General features: G+C 34.6%; 1 protein-coding gene across 4 annotated transcripts in view; it reads left to right on the plus strand.

Moving 5' to 3' along the window:
* The window catches only part of LOC106163240 (QRFP-like peptide receptor), a 54,659-nt gene that overhangs the window by 14,064 nt on the left and 26,227 nt on the right, over nucleotides 1-14,368 (plus strand). Inside the window, exon 1 of one of the 4 annotated variants that reach the window (XM_086999434.1) lies at nucleotides 2,974-3,496. The exons of 1 other annotated variant lie outside the window; for it this stretch is intronic. The gene's annotated coding sequence lies outside the window, so the exon portion shown is untranslated. Of the gene's footprint in view, nucleotides 1-2,973; nucleotides 3,497-14,368 lie in introns of those variants that run through there. 2 more of the 4 variants (XM_013540774.2, XM_086999438.1) reach the window with 2 other exon arrangements.

A 14,368-nucleotide genomic window follows, 5' to 3' on the forward strand; every position in this document is an offset into this window, starting at 1 on the left:
GAAGTACATTTGTGAGTATGGTGAAGTATTCATCAAAATGAAATACCTGATCACCAAATCTGTTGCCATAGCCACCCCCACTTACATGCATTGACGTGTATTCTTAAGTGGTGCAGTTTGATATGCCAGTTGATGTAAAGTAAGCAGTTATTAGTTTTTTTGGTTTATTGGTCTTGTACTGTACATTGTATACTTTGTGTCACTTAGGGACTGTTCACTATGAATGTTGTAGACCTAGCTAATGTGCACTAACTCCACAGGGACTCTAGCTGAATGCAATCAGATAAACAGACTAAATGCTTCCTCTTGATTCCAAGGTACCTGTATGATCACCAGAAAGAAGGAGGCATGCTGGTCTGTTAATCTGATTGCTACATCAAGCCCTGGAGAGTGCCAGGACTTTTACATATGACATCATTTCATATTAAATTAAATTCATGAAGCATAAAAATGAAAGGTCATTTTTTATTATATCTTATTGCTTCTAAGATCTAAAGACAAGGGTTGATTCACTTTTTATCTAGCTAAATTGGTTCTAAATTGGTTTTGATAATAAACTCACTATAACAGTGTTGATAGTAATCAAGTAGGTGTGAACAGAGCACAGTTTTTTAAGCATTTGGTATTTGACTTTTAAAAGCGAGTGCCTTATGTTTGGTTTGGTTGCAGTCAAAACTTTTCAATAGCTTTAGAGTTAATATATTTCAGAGTTAGCTAAAACAAGACTGAAGTGAATGCACCCATAGATATTACATTAGATATGGTAGGTACAAAGCTATCAGTTAAGCAAGGCTGAAATGTTAAGGTGCTGTTGATCATCTAACCCTCTATCCCCAGATGCCCAAGTTGAAAGATAATACCACATTTTGACAACCTTGACCAACAGATGAACCCCTCTCAATTGTTGGCTTTTTCATATTATTTAAGTAATTTTAAGTTTTAAGAAGGTGTACATGGGATAGGTCCCTCAGAAAATGATGCTACTTTCCCATTAATTTATGTAGATTAAATTGTACTCATTTTCATTTAAATATTTATGATAAAATTATGAGTACTGCCAACCACGAACCAACATCAGTTGCTGTCGGGGTTAATTAAAAGCTGCTGTTTATTTTTATGCTGGTATCATGTCAGAAATTGATAAGGAAAGTGTCCATCGACTTTGCAAAAACTACTTCCTGTTTTGGTTAGGTAGATACTTGCTTCAGCCTCTTTTTATACAGGGCATTGCAATCGGTGTGATGAAATATAGAATGATAATCAAAATTAAAATTGTTAAATAGGCAAGATGTCAAATACTAGCCAAAGGTAAGCAGAAAAAAATTCTTTATGTGCTCATCTTAAGGCAAAAGGACTAAGTGATTTATAGGAATGGTCTTTCATTAATTAATAAAGTGCAAGTTTATCTTTTTGGGGCAGGCGCACAGTCAAGGGGCTATAGGTACTAGAGTATCTTTTGTTGTCCATGTTGTAAGACAAAAAGCTGTTTACATGATGACTAAGATTTCTATTGATAACAGTGAAAAAAGGAAAGGGTGGTCGTCATTGTCAGTTAAAGACTGTTTAATGTTAAAAGTTTATACATATGACCAGTTTTTGGATGGTATAATTTAAATTCAGTGAATCTCATGCTGCTGATGTAAGTTTTTTTTTTTTTTTTTTTTTTTTATTGGGGGGGGGGGGATAGCATTTGCCTTCACAGTTAATGAAAAATTTTGAGGAACACTTGGATATCCCAATTGTTTTTTTTTTCTGCACCTGAAGTATCCACTGCTTCATGATCTAATAATGATGTCTGCTGATAACCATCTGCACTAACTCCATGTCTTTGTCTGATAAGTGTTAAGAGGCTGTTTTCACTAGCTCTAAGATAAAGGTTAGTCACTGCTTGGACATAATAACGAATATAATGTTATTATGTCCAAGGTCACTGTCAGCACTCTGCAACTCAGTAACTTCTGGTTCTATTGAGTTGATATATTTTCTTTTTGTTTATTTATCTTAATATTGTGCAAATTAACGTGGCATACTTATCATGAAAATAATAGGGTCATGTTCAGTAGGTGCAAATTAATACGCTGCTACAGTATATAAAATATATGTTGTTTATTGTCTTTATTGAATGTCATGCAGCAGGTGGATGAGAGACTGTCATCTGTTTTGCAGCCCGCAATTTCAAAGAGGGGGTGGAGGGGATTATTGCCAGTAATTTACTTTTTGGATATTTTATGGTAAATGGAGAAAGATAACCATTTATATGGCCTCAGTGTGGTTTCATTAGTTTTTTTACTCATTTTAATGGAAAATGTTGGAAATTGAAATGGAAATAAAATTACATGTTATATATTAGTATGAATGTCTATGTCATTTGAACCTGTCCAACTCATACCTGTAACTCATTTTATCCAACTCATACCTGTATATATATATTTAACGTTTTAACATAATTGTGCTATAATTTTATTTTGGGACTGAGGAGGATAGTTTTCCATGGTTTTTAAATATGCACAAATGTTCATGACCATAGGGCTATTGTTTTTGTGGTATAGTAAATTTAAGCTGGGGAATGCAGTGTTTTCTTTTTCACATCTTGATAAAAATCTAGCAATCTTAAATTATGGTCATTGAAATGATGACCTAAGATATGTGGCCAAAATTCAGACTAAAATCACCTCTGTCATCAAAGTACCATCATTGAAGTCCTGGGTTGAATTTGTATTTGAGAAACCAAGCCATATTTCCAGTTTTGTTGCTAGTAAATAATACTTGTTGTCATTATGGAAATTTAATGCTATTAACATTCCTAAACCTTTATCTATGATATATATATACAAGTCCTTCAAGCAGCAACCCCTCCCCCCCTCCCCCTAACTAACAACATCCTGTAACAGTCAGTTCTCCTTTCTATTAATAGAATAAATTTTACAATATTTATCATTGTGTAGTCATATTTAAGTGTCTGTCCTGGCTGGTAATGGTGTTGGTCAAGAGATGATAGATAAATAGATATATATAGAACTGCCCATTTTATTCCATTACAGGCATGGGACTGTAACAGTTGAACTATCATCTAAATGGCCATTGATATTGGATAGACTTAATTTCAGTTAACATCAGGTTCAACTTAAACCTGGAAATGGCCTAACTCACTGCAACCTACAGCTTGATTGATAAATCATACTTGGATGTCAAAAAGTGTGCATTGTTCTGGGGAGCCTTGTGTGTGTTCTCTTTGCTTTCTAATACTGAGTGGGTGGCAGTGCAGAGAGAGAGAGATACCATGGAAGCTCTCTTCATTACCACAGGTCTGACGTGAAGAAGTGTGCAAAGCTCATTGGCTGAGGGAGACTCCAGTTTTATCTCATCACAGAATCTAGGTGCATTAGTATTTCTTCTGGCAGGCACTGGTCAGCTGATGGACAAGTGAAGTTTCATATGTACTTTTAACATTGATACATGTAGATGGACATGCACTGTATCATAAGGTAATCTAAAGGTACACTTTAATTTATTTTTCAAATATTTTCCTTCCAAGTGGATTATTCTGACCTTTAAATCACAACAAACACTGCAGTACATTTTTCAGTAATCAGTCTGTTTGTGGTCAGCTGTGTCTGATGTCCATCTTTAAATATGAATTCAGCATCTGTATTTTTGAGTAGACACAGGAGAAAAAACTTTATTATAAGTTCATGTGGGTTAATTATTATATTTATCCATTTTGAATCCTTAGGTCTTTAGGGAACCACAACTTTCATTTTATTGAAATGAAATCTTATTTGATATATCCTCATCTCATAAAAAATTTGAGGGGACTCCAAGTTTGATTATTTCCGAGATGTGCCACCATCTCAGTCATTTTTATCTGGTTTTGTATTAATTTGTTTTCTTTTTGTATAGGCATGAGATTTAAGGATTCTAATTAAAGATAACTATAAATTCATGAATTTCGTCTTCTTAGGTTTTTGATTAAATTCCAATAAATGTAGTTGGTATCATGAAAATATAAAGGACATAGTGGTTTAGACCATTTGGATATTATGTCATATACTAGGCATCATGGCCATTCCATTTCACAAGTTTTTCAGTTTGCTTTCTGCTGTGAAAAATAGGATAATTGCACTTGCATTTTGATTACATGTTTGCATGTATTTTCATATGATTCAGTAGGTTCATCCTATTGTTCAAAGCACCAGCTATGGGATAAGTCAGTTACAACTACTCATTGTCCACTGCATAGGACATACAAGAGCAAATTATTACTTGGTTGGCCTCGATGTGATTACAGTTGGCTCTTGTATGTCACATACAGTAGATAATTTGTTTTGTAACTATGTAGTACTTCTAAGAGACCATTCCCACAGATATTTAGATCGATCTATCCCCCTGGGGAGTCTCTACTCATTTGATTTTTAAATGATAATTTCTTAGACTAATACCCCCAGTATGTTTTAGTACACATGAAATAAAACACATCAGAAAACATTTCAGTGTGTTAAAAAATCCTTAAAAATTGTGTAGCAAATAAGTTTGGACATTGTGTATTAATACCCAAAATATAAAAAAAACAGAAATGCTAAATTTTGAACTTCTATAAAATTCAAGTGGTCAGAATAACCTTTGATTCTAATCATTTAATAGCCATGGGTGTGAAGTCAACATGCCTTGAATATATGTAGTATAAAAAGATGTTTATTTCCATAGGGATGTGTTTAGTCACCAAACCAATCGTCACTGTTATAAATAGCTGTATACAACCAAAGTTGTGCCAGTTAAGGACCACCTGTCAACACCAGATCTTGATGGGCTATGAGTTAATTAGTCATGAGTTAATAAAGCTTGCCTCAGAGTCTCAGTTCATGGACCTAGTTATGTTTTGCTAATATTTATTTCCCATTCATTTATATTATATTAAACTGCAGGTGGAAATTATTCCTGAAACATATTTCATCTATAATGAAAATGTTTTTGTTGCATCTGTTTGTCTATAGTTCAGTTTGGCTGTAATGATAAATGCCCTAGATAAAAGGATAATGATCAACTTGCTCCAGTGAACCAGTGAATTTTTTTTTTTTTTTTTTTTTGGGGGGGGGGGAAGCAATTTTCAAGAAAAATTATCTTGTTCTGAGAGTCAATTATTTAAATGCTCCTATGGAACTTACTGTGACATAATAATCCTTTGTATCTTTGCTTTTTGAAAATTGGCTATGAATAGTGTAAAATTTCATATAATAATTGATTTTGACACCAGTCCTATTACTTTTCAGACCTACTTAACTTTTCTATTCATTTAATGATATAGCATGACTTTTATCTTGTTGTTTTAAAGGATGTGGCATTGTGTGATTTTTTAAATTTCTTGTTTTCCCTTGCTAAAAGAGAAATCTAAAGTGTACTAAAGTCTGTTTTTATTCTAGTTGACATACCTTAACCTAGTCCCTAACATCTTAATATACAATTTTCTGACTAATGACTAATGACCCCATTCCCATGGTCTACGTAGAACAATCCAACTCTGTGGGGACTCTGGCTGAGTGCAATCAGCTTAACTGAATGGCATTGAGTAGAATAAATAAAAGCTGGTGATTATCCCAGTACCGGTATGTTGGAAACAAGAGGGGGGTATGTCACTCAGTATGTCCCCAAGTTGGATCATCTACATAGATTGATGGTGTCCATGAGAATGGGGTCCTTTATGACTAGCTCACCATGGGGAGCAAATCAAATCTTGGCGTAAGTCCACCCGTTGCCATTCCAACCGCTGAGCACACCACACTTCATGCTAAGTCTTTTTAAATATCTGGAGTTGCAATGACTGCAAGACCTGATGCAGCCCTTCCTGCCACATATTAACCCAGTGAATAAATGAATCTATTAATTAGAAAATAATTGATAATAGTTATCAACAGGATGATGATGGTCTCTGATGACTTAGTCAGTATCATCCATCAATTGTTTTAACAGAACCTGAAGATGTTCATCATTAATTGTGACAACAAAATGCCATTATAATCTATTTTGATGGATGACCTAGGCTAAATCATTAACCGATGAAAGTAGGCAAAATACTCAGTAATCTTAGTGAAAACAGACACCAGGTATGATGATGTAGTTCAGTACCCCTTGCACAGGGGTAGGTGGCAGTGTAATTTCTTTGTATTTTTAATGAAATCAGTTCAAAGGCTTTATTGAAATGTCTTTGTTGTAACTGTCTAGCTATCACCACACAACCAAGTCAATTCACAATGACAGTGATTTATGTCTGGAGTATCAATGTGTTGCTTAGTAATCCAGTCCTCTTGCAGGAAGACTATCTTGCATGAAGTATGTGTTCTGATACCACAACTTGCACCTGGCATAGCTTTGGTTTGTCAGAATCTTGGACAAATAAAATATTTTATTTGTCGAAGTCTGAATACAGCATTATTGTTTCATATCTGATGAAAGGCAATTGTGCCCTAAAATGTTTTCCTTGTCTGCATCAGTCGTCTTATTTTTTGTCATACCAGAAGAGCTTTTTATGATACTGAGAAGAGAAAAAACAGGATATTACTGTTCTAAAAAATTTCCTATTTTGTCACTTACCAATGTGTCTCAGTGTGAGAGGGCTATTAGGTTAGTCTTTTGATCATGTTGCTTACAGAACAAATAACCAATCGGATATCATTTTGGTAAATTGCCTATTATTGGGAGTGCACTCAAGTGCACACTTGCACATTTTTTAAGTTGCACTGTTTTGCTGTATAGTTGTTAGAATTTTTTACTTTAATGATTTATTGAATGATGACAAGAAGTGAGCATATCAGTATGAAAGCTTTACCTGCAGTTTAAGCTCATGACATTATTAGCTTTGATTACTGATTCAGACTAAAAAAGTGAAACTTCCACAGATATCAAATTTAGATAAATTTTCAGCACCTAGTGAAAGACTTTGTGCTATCCACAGGGGTGCCCATAAACATTCTAACCAACTGGAAGTGGTGTATATGACATTTCCTGAAAAACGAAGGTATTAAATTATTAGCTCCCTATGGTCAGATATTGAGAACACACACGCACAAACACACGTATGAAAGCAGGACAATTGACTGAGTCAGTGCAGTAAGCCCCTGGTGGGATAGTAAAGTAACTGACAGTATGATCTACATAAACCTGACGAACTTAACTGCAAGTAAATTCAGCTGCTTCCAATGTCTACCTGCAAGAAACTTGTACACTGTCCAGTGGGACTGAAAACTCAATCACTTCATACTACATTAAGAAAGTGAATTAAGATAGACACTAGCCTGCACATCCATAGGGGACTGTCCCTTGGGGACTCTACTTTTACTTGTGCAATGGGTTGGGTTCACTCTGGGTTTGGCACTATCCAGGGTGATCCCCCTTCCCCCCCCCCCCCCCTCCAAAAAAAAAAAACAAAAAAAAAAAAAAACATAAAAATTTAATAAAAAAGAGTCAATCAAAATTTCCAAAAAATTGCTGGACTTAAACTTCGGTATGGATATGATCATTCCCCAAAGTTTTAGTTATCTCAGTTGCTTTTCATAAAAATTATTGACTTTTTTAAAATATGCTGATCAGCAGGAAGTGTGGAGTTGATTGGGCTCTGCATTCCCCAGACTTGAATCCCCCCCCCCCATTTTTTTTTTTGTGGGGATATTTCAAGGATAAAGTGTACCAGAACAGCTTCAAACAATTGGTGAACTGAACACAGCAACCAGAGCAAAAATCAGGGAAATCCTGAAGGAGGAATGAGTTCGGGTAAGCAACAATTTTGGGCAATGTATGCAAGTGTGCCTCCAATGCCGTGGAGGCCATTTTGCATATCTTTAAAAAGACCATTACTTTTATGAAAAGCGACCAAGGTAACTGAAACTTTTGGGAATGATCATGCACATTCTGAAGTTTAAGTATTCAGTAGAATAAACATGAGTTCAGTAGAATAAACATATGGGATGTACTTATGTACCTATTTTGGCAATGTACATCTTTTGACAAGACATGTTCTCTGAAAGAGCTTCTTTGGAACAAATGCAGATCCGTAGTACCACTGCCAAGATGCTTTTCTCTTGACAAAATTATCTTACTTCTGCTGAAGATTCTTATTAGAATGACCTTTCATTGGTTCCTGTTTTGTTTCCTGAAACTTAAGGTTAAAAGGTATTAGTTACACCTTTGTGACTTTTCCAAACACAAAACAATTAGAGAATTGACTTCCTGGAGGTTGTTTCATTGATACGATATGTAGTAGATGTCGAAAGTGTCAAGAACCATCATAAGTAAGGTTTTGTGCAGCTGATCTTTTTAAATTATTATTATTATTATGACTTAACTTTCTAGAAATTAGAAAATGCATGGACACCTTACAAAACAATTTTTCTCATTCCCTTGGTAAAGTGACAGACCGAAGGATGTTAATTTTTTATTTACTCCCAAACAGATGCATAACCATGAAGCAGTGGGTATGTATAGTTATAAACAAGGAAGTTTGTGCCCCAAAATTTTGTATTGCTACTTGTTTTATCACGTGTAGTTATGTAAATATTAAATTCAGTTGCTCCAAGAGTTCTTAACATGTGCTAAAAGTAATTATTATAATAATGTAACAAATTATCATTGTTTATGTGAAAACTAGCTTTAAATTAAATTAAATTAATATTAATAGGTAACACAGAAAGTTATATTTTCACAGGTAAAATACATTTAAATACTATACATATATACTATATATATTGTAATTTTTTTTATTTTAGATTGCAATATTTGTTGAAGAACAAAAGAACATGTCTTTATGGGAAGTGAGGTTATCGACACAGTAACTTATTTTGTGGTAGAAACCTAGCAAGTTATAGGTCTAAATATACAAAAAAAAAAAAAAAAAAAAAATCCTTGCTGATGAGCTGTATTTTCTTTTAAAATGCTGTTATTATTAGACAATGGTGCAAATGATTACAATAAACTATCATTTTTTATTAAATCACTGCAATTTAAAATATGCTTGAATATACAAACCTATATAATGCGATGTTGTGCAAATACTTTAATATTTTTAAAAAATAATTTTCTTAAGCACCATCTAGGTACATTCACAGCCAGCCTCTGTTACATAGTTTGTAAAACTCTACACATGGATTCATGTTATATTTATCAGTATAAAATATGGTGTCAACTAATTTTTCAGTGAATATATGCACTTTGAACATAACCTTTGACACATTTGAGAACATTAGTGCATTCAATCTAATGATACAGAACGCAGCTTATTTCACTATCACTATATAAAGTATAGTAGTGTGACATCTGATAGTAGTAAAAGTTTTACTATACTCATGGGCTGTTCCTTTTTGCTGTGCATTTCTGTCATTATTTAGCAAATTACCTAAACCCCAAATTCCTTTAACCTTTTTATGTACAGACACAGATGTGTCTGTACATATTGCCATCACCTGCGTCTGTCGTTGCCGTCGCCGTCGCCGATGCCGGCGCCGTGCACTTTCCTTGTAAACACGATAAGTGGAGGGCAGTTTTACTTTTTGGCTTTATATTTACAGAGCTGATGAATATTCATAAAACGCAGGTCAAGTTCGAAAATCAGCATGATCGGGCCATTATTGTATAAGTTATGCTGTTTTCTTCACTTTTCAGCGTATATGCAACCCTGTAAACACATTTTAAGGAAAACCGTTAGGCCTGTTGTCATGAAACTCACAGGAATAATCAATTTTACTAAAACACAGGTCAAGTTCGAAAATCGGCTTGATCGGGCCACTATTTTGGTAGTTATGCTGTTTTTTTCATTTTTCAGCATATATGCAACACCGTAAACACAATATAAGAAAAACAGATGGGCCAATTGTCATTAAACTCACAGGAGTGGTTAGAAGTTATACTGTTTTTTCACATTTCCTCAGATTCATCTCTTAGGCAAGTTAACAGTCTCATTATTTAACTAATAAGACATGTAAAAGTGTTTGTTTGACATTTCCTGCATCTTTATATCATTGTTAGTTGATTATGTAAAAATGATGGTAAACTTGTTATCGTGTATTGTGTAATAAAGTTTCAAAAATGGAAATAAACTCATATCATTGCAGTTTGTCAGATTCAATCATTTACTATGTTCAGAATCTTAGAATGGAGGAAATTGGACATTTAACACTGTTGTATTGATATTTTTCCCATCTCATCAATTTTCTTAGTTGATCATATAAAAATGGCAGTAACCTGTTAATTTTGTTTTATGTTAAAAAAATTGTTAAAAATGAAAAAAAAAAAAAACATTTCAGAACAGTGCTATTTTGTTTACATTTTGGCATTTTCAAGTTGTGACTTTGAAGTTCCATGGGCCTGAAGACCTTTGCTAGTCACATTTTCTGAATATCCATGATACTAATATTATATTTTTAAAAATTGATGGTCATTATGCTGTTAAACATTATGTAATATTGCATCAAATTTTGAAAAAAAAATTATTTTGGGCACTGCTCCCATGATGACCATTTAAGAAAAACCATGTCACTTACTGTTCTCAAACAGTACAGTAAATATGTACAGATGTGTTTGTACATATTGCCATCACCTGCGTCTGTCGTCGCCGTCGCTGTCGCCAGCGCCAGCGCCGTGCACTTTCATTGTAAACACGATAAGTGGAGGGCAGTTTTACTTTTTGGCTTAATATTTACAGAGCTGATGAATATTCATAAAACGCAGGTCAAGTTCGAAAATCAGCATGATCGGGCCATTATTGTATAAGTTATGCTGTTTTTTTTTCACTTTTCAGCGTATATGCAACCCTGTAAACACATTTTAAGGAAAACCGTTAGGCCTGTTGTCATGAAACTCACAGGAATAATCAGTCTTACTAAAACACAGGTTAAGTTCGAAAATCGGCATGATCGGGCCACTATTTTAGTAGTTATGCTGTTTTTTCACATTTCCTCAGATTCAGTTCTTAGGCAATGTTAACAAAAAAACTATTTTGGCCACTGCTCCCATGATGACCATTTAAGAAAAACCATGTCACTTACTGTTCTTAAACTTACAGGAAAGAAACATGGGATTAAAATACAGCTTCAGTAGGCAATGCAGTCTGTTTGGTAATTCTTACTGCCAGTTAAACAGTTTTTTTGTGAAAATTTAATTTTTCACATATTGGCATTTCCAAGGTGTGACTTTTAAGTTCCACAGGCTTGAAGACCCATGCTAGTCACATTTTCTGAAAATCCATGATACGTATATTTTGTTATTAAAGATTGACGTACATCATGCTGTTAAGCATTATGTAATTTGTCATCAGAATAGAAGAAAACACAATTTTGGGTGCTGCTGCCATGATGACCATTATGGGAAAATCATGTTACTTATGATTGCCAAACTTTCATAAAAGAAATACAGGACCAAAATGCAGCCCGAGTTGGAAAAGCAGTCTAATTGGCTTCTTTTTCTGGAAGTTATACATTTTCAAATTGTGAACTTGTTACACATTTTACTTACATTGGTATTACCTGTTGAGCATAATTAAAATTTGATGTTGAATTTGCAGTTTAACATAATGTACTTTTGCATCAGAATTGACAGTAGCCTATTTTGTGGATCGTTATTTCCTGTTTTTTGTCTGTACATTTGACAGCTTTGCTGCCTTGTTTGCAATATTGACATCGTTTTTAAAAAACCTAGAACATATTTTTTATGTGAAACAAAGCGTGGGAATCCATAAAATCTGCAAGCTTTCCATGGAAATTCATTGCTTATGTTTATCAGATCTAGGTCAAGAAATCATGTGAACCTGTTTCCACTACTTTGATTGGTTTTAAGGGTTGAGTGGCAGGGCTTTATTTCAGACAAAATATAATCGCAATGAACTGTAGGATTGTGCATTTTTCATGGTACGAACTTTTTTGGCTGTTTATCATTGTGTACAGTGAAAAGTGTGTACCCCTGTGATTCTTTTAATGATTGTGTTTCTAGACACCTTTTTGGCCTATCAGGTGGCAGCCTATTGGGAGGACTGCATGGGAATTCTAGCTCTAATTTAAGGATGTAGATAACAGGGGTAGCTATCTTCTAAACCGGCCAAGATATACCAACATGTTACATATCAATAGAAAGCTTATTTCAACAGCTCTTCATTTCATATCCTTATTTTATTATGCAATCGTTACGTAATGAGATATAATGCTTAATAGGTGTGCTCAACATGATCTTTACACCTTAAAAACTAGAAGTCCACTACAAATGGACATGTGTAGACAGCTTGACTGGTGAGCCCTCATAGGGATCAACAAGAATGCGCCTCAAATTAGCGATATGTGTTAAATTAGCAGAGATATCAAAATAAACTTGGTTTCCAGTTCAACGAGACCCCCTAGCCTAACTAAAGCATGCCTAAGTTGAAAACGGAGCTGATGTTATGAAATCCCAGACACATACTTTCAGACAAACCTTAGATCTAATGAATGAATACCAGCTTTCATCTGTTGAGAGTTCTAATTAATTTTGACACTGGTCTAAATCGTTCTCTTGAAGCCATAAACTGAAGCGGAGAAATCAGCCTTTTAGTGCTCCCCGGAGATTCCAACGTTATATAATCAGTGAGCTGCATTGGCAAGCTGAGAAATTTAGTTATTTATACTGGTTCAGCCCTCTACTCACTGCCTATGTAACTGTCACTATGTCTTTCATCCATTTTCAACATTATTATTGAACATTTTCATCCGGAGGCCCCCTCCATGCATTGACAGCAGCCACCATGTTAGTCGTGACGTCAGCCTTCTTCACCACGTGACACCTAGGGGGAGTGCCTTTGCCCATATACGTCTCATCTATATGTCTGCTTTTTAAAGCTTTAATAGATCGTCAGAATTAAGTTCACTGATAAATTCAAAATGAAAAGTATTGTTTGGCAAATGAAAGCGCGACGTTACTCACAGAATGTGAAAGGCTTAGCAGCAATCTAGTACGGGAAATGTACAGCTGCACAGTGGAGCTGCCAATCAAACACATATATGGACAAGTGTGACCTACTTTAAAACTCAGACACGCTACCACAGGGGTAAATCAGCAATTAGGCTAAAATTACGGGTTTATTTGTAAACTTCCATTATTTTAAGATAGGCTGATATGTAGTTGATATTTCATCTATCTAATACTGACAAATTCAGAAAAACACCCAAATTTTGACAATTTACTGTTAATTACTACCTTAAGCAACATACATATGTATTAAGCCTTCTCTGGATGGCACTGGATACTCTTTTACCCCCAAGGGCGTTGTTAGAATATAAAAACCTGGGAACTGCATGGCCAAATTTCCTGAGCAACACAAGAGGCAATGCCCTGCTTGTGAATGTATCCAAGACATCTCTTCTTCAAAGACCTTAATAGTTCTATTGGTTCTCTCAAAGAGTTCTCTTGCTCCTCTTTAAAAAAGATTTTGTGGGCTTTGGAAGAGTATTCTTGGAAATGATGCCAGACTAGTGCATCGGTGAATAAAAGCTGATCGACTTTACCCAATATTTATCTGGTTGTTTTCCCTTTAAGTTATGTCTTATATTACAACAGCACAAATATGCAATGTTTTGTGTATCACTTTTGTATGACTTTCTAAGACAACCAGCCTGATGAGTTTCACTCTAATACTAAATAAATAACCCCCCTCACAAAGATTCTCCTACATTTTCTAGTCTCATATTGCAGCACATATGATTTCCATTATTAAGGTACTGGTATAGACTATGGACTTTAAACCAATCTATGAATTGAAGTGACATTACACAGGCTAACACAAGTAAAATTTTAAAAAAAAGCATTTGGAAAAAAGAAAAAAGAATTTGATCATTAAGTATTTTTTAACAAATATCAGTGTTAACTGATTAAATCTGAGAATTCTGCCAACTAATTTTTTTAACCTGAGTGAAGTTAAGTAAATTGAGATAGCATTTTTCAGTCAATGCCTATTCTTGGAAGACACTTCACTTTAAAAAATTTAATTTGGCTATTACCTGAAAAGTTACCTTAATGGAGCCTCCATGCTCAACATAGGCACTTATTCAAATTAATTGTGATTGGTCCAAAAAGTCCAACCTGTGAAAAGGAGGAAAAAACCCATAGCATAATAACATGTTGGGACCAGTCTAAGTGTTTCAATATAGATGTTGAAAAGACAATGCATGATGTGAAATGGGTCTTGGCCTCTATTCTGACAATCAGATTTGCAGGCAGTCTGACCAAAGGTTCCTATGAAATTTTGTCAATTTGATACTTTGTAAGTCATGATCCGATTGTTTTAAATCTGCATGTATAAAAAGGTCAAGCCCTGCCAGAAACTCTGATTATCTACAGGCAATGAATTCCTCAAAGGATTTAATGG

This window comes from Lingula anatina, chromosome 1 (assembly GCF_051362555.1).
Source record: "Lingula anatina isolate TDL-2025a chromosome 1, LinAna3.0, whole genome shotgun sequence".
Classification (NCBI taxonomy): Eukaryota; Metazoa; Brachiopoda; class Lingulata; order Lingulida; family Lingulidae; genus Lingula; species Lingula anatina.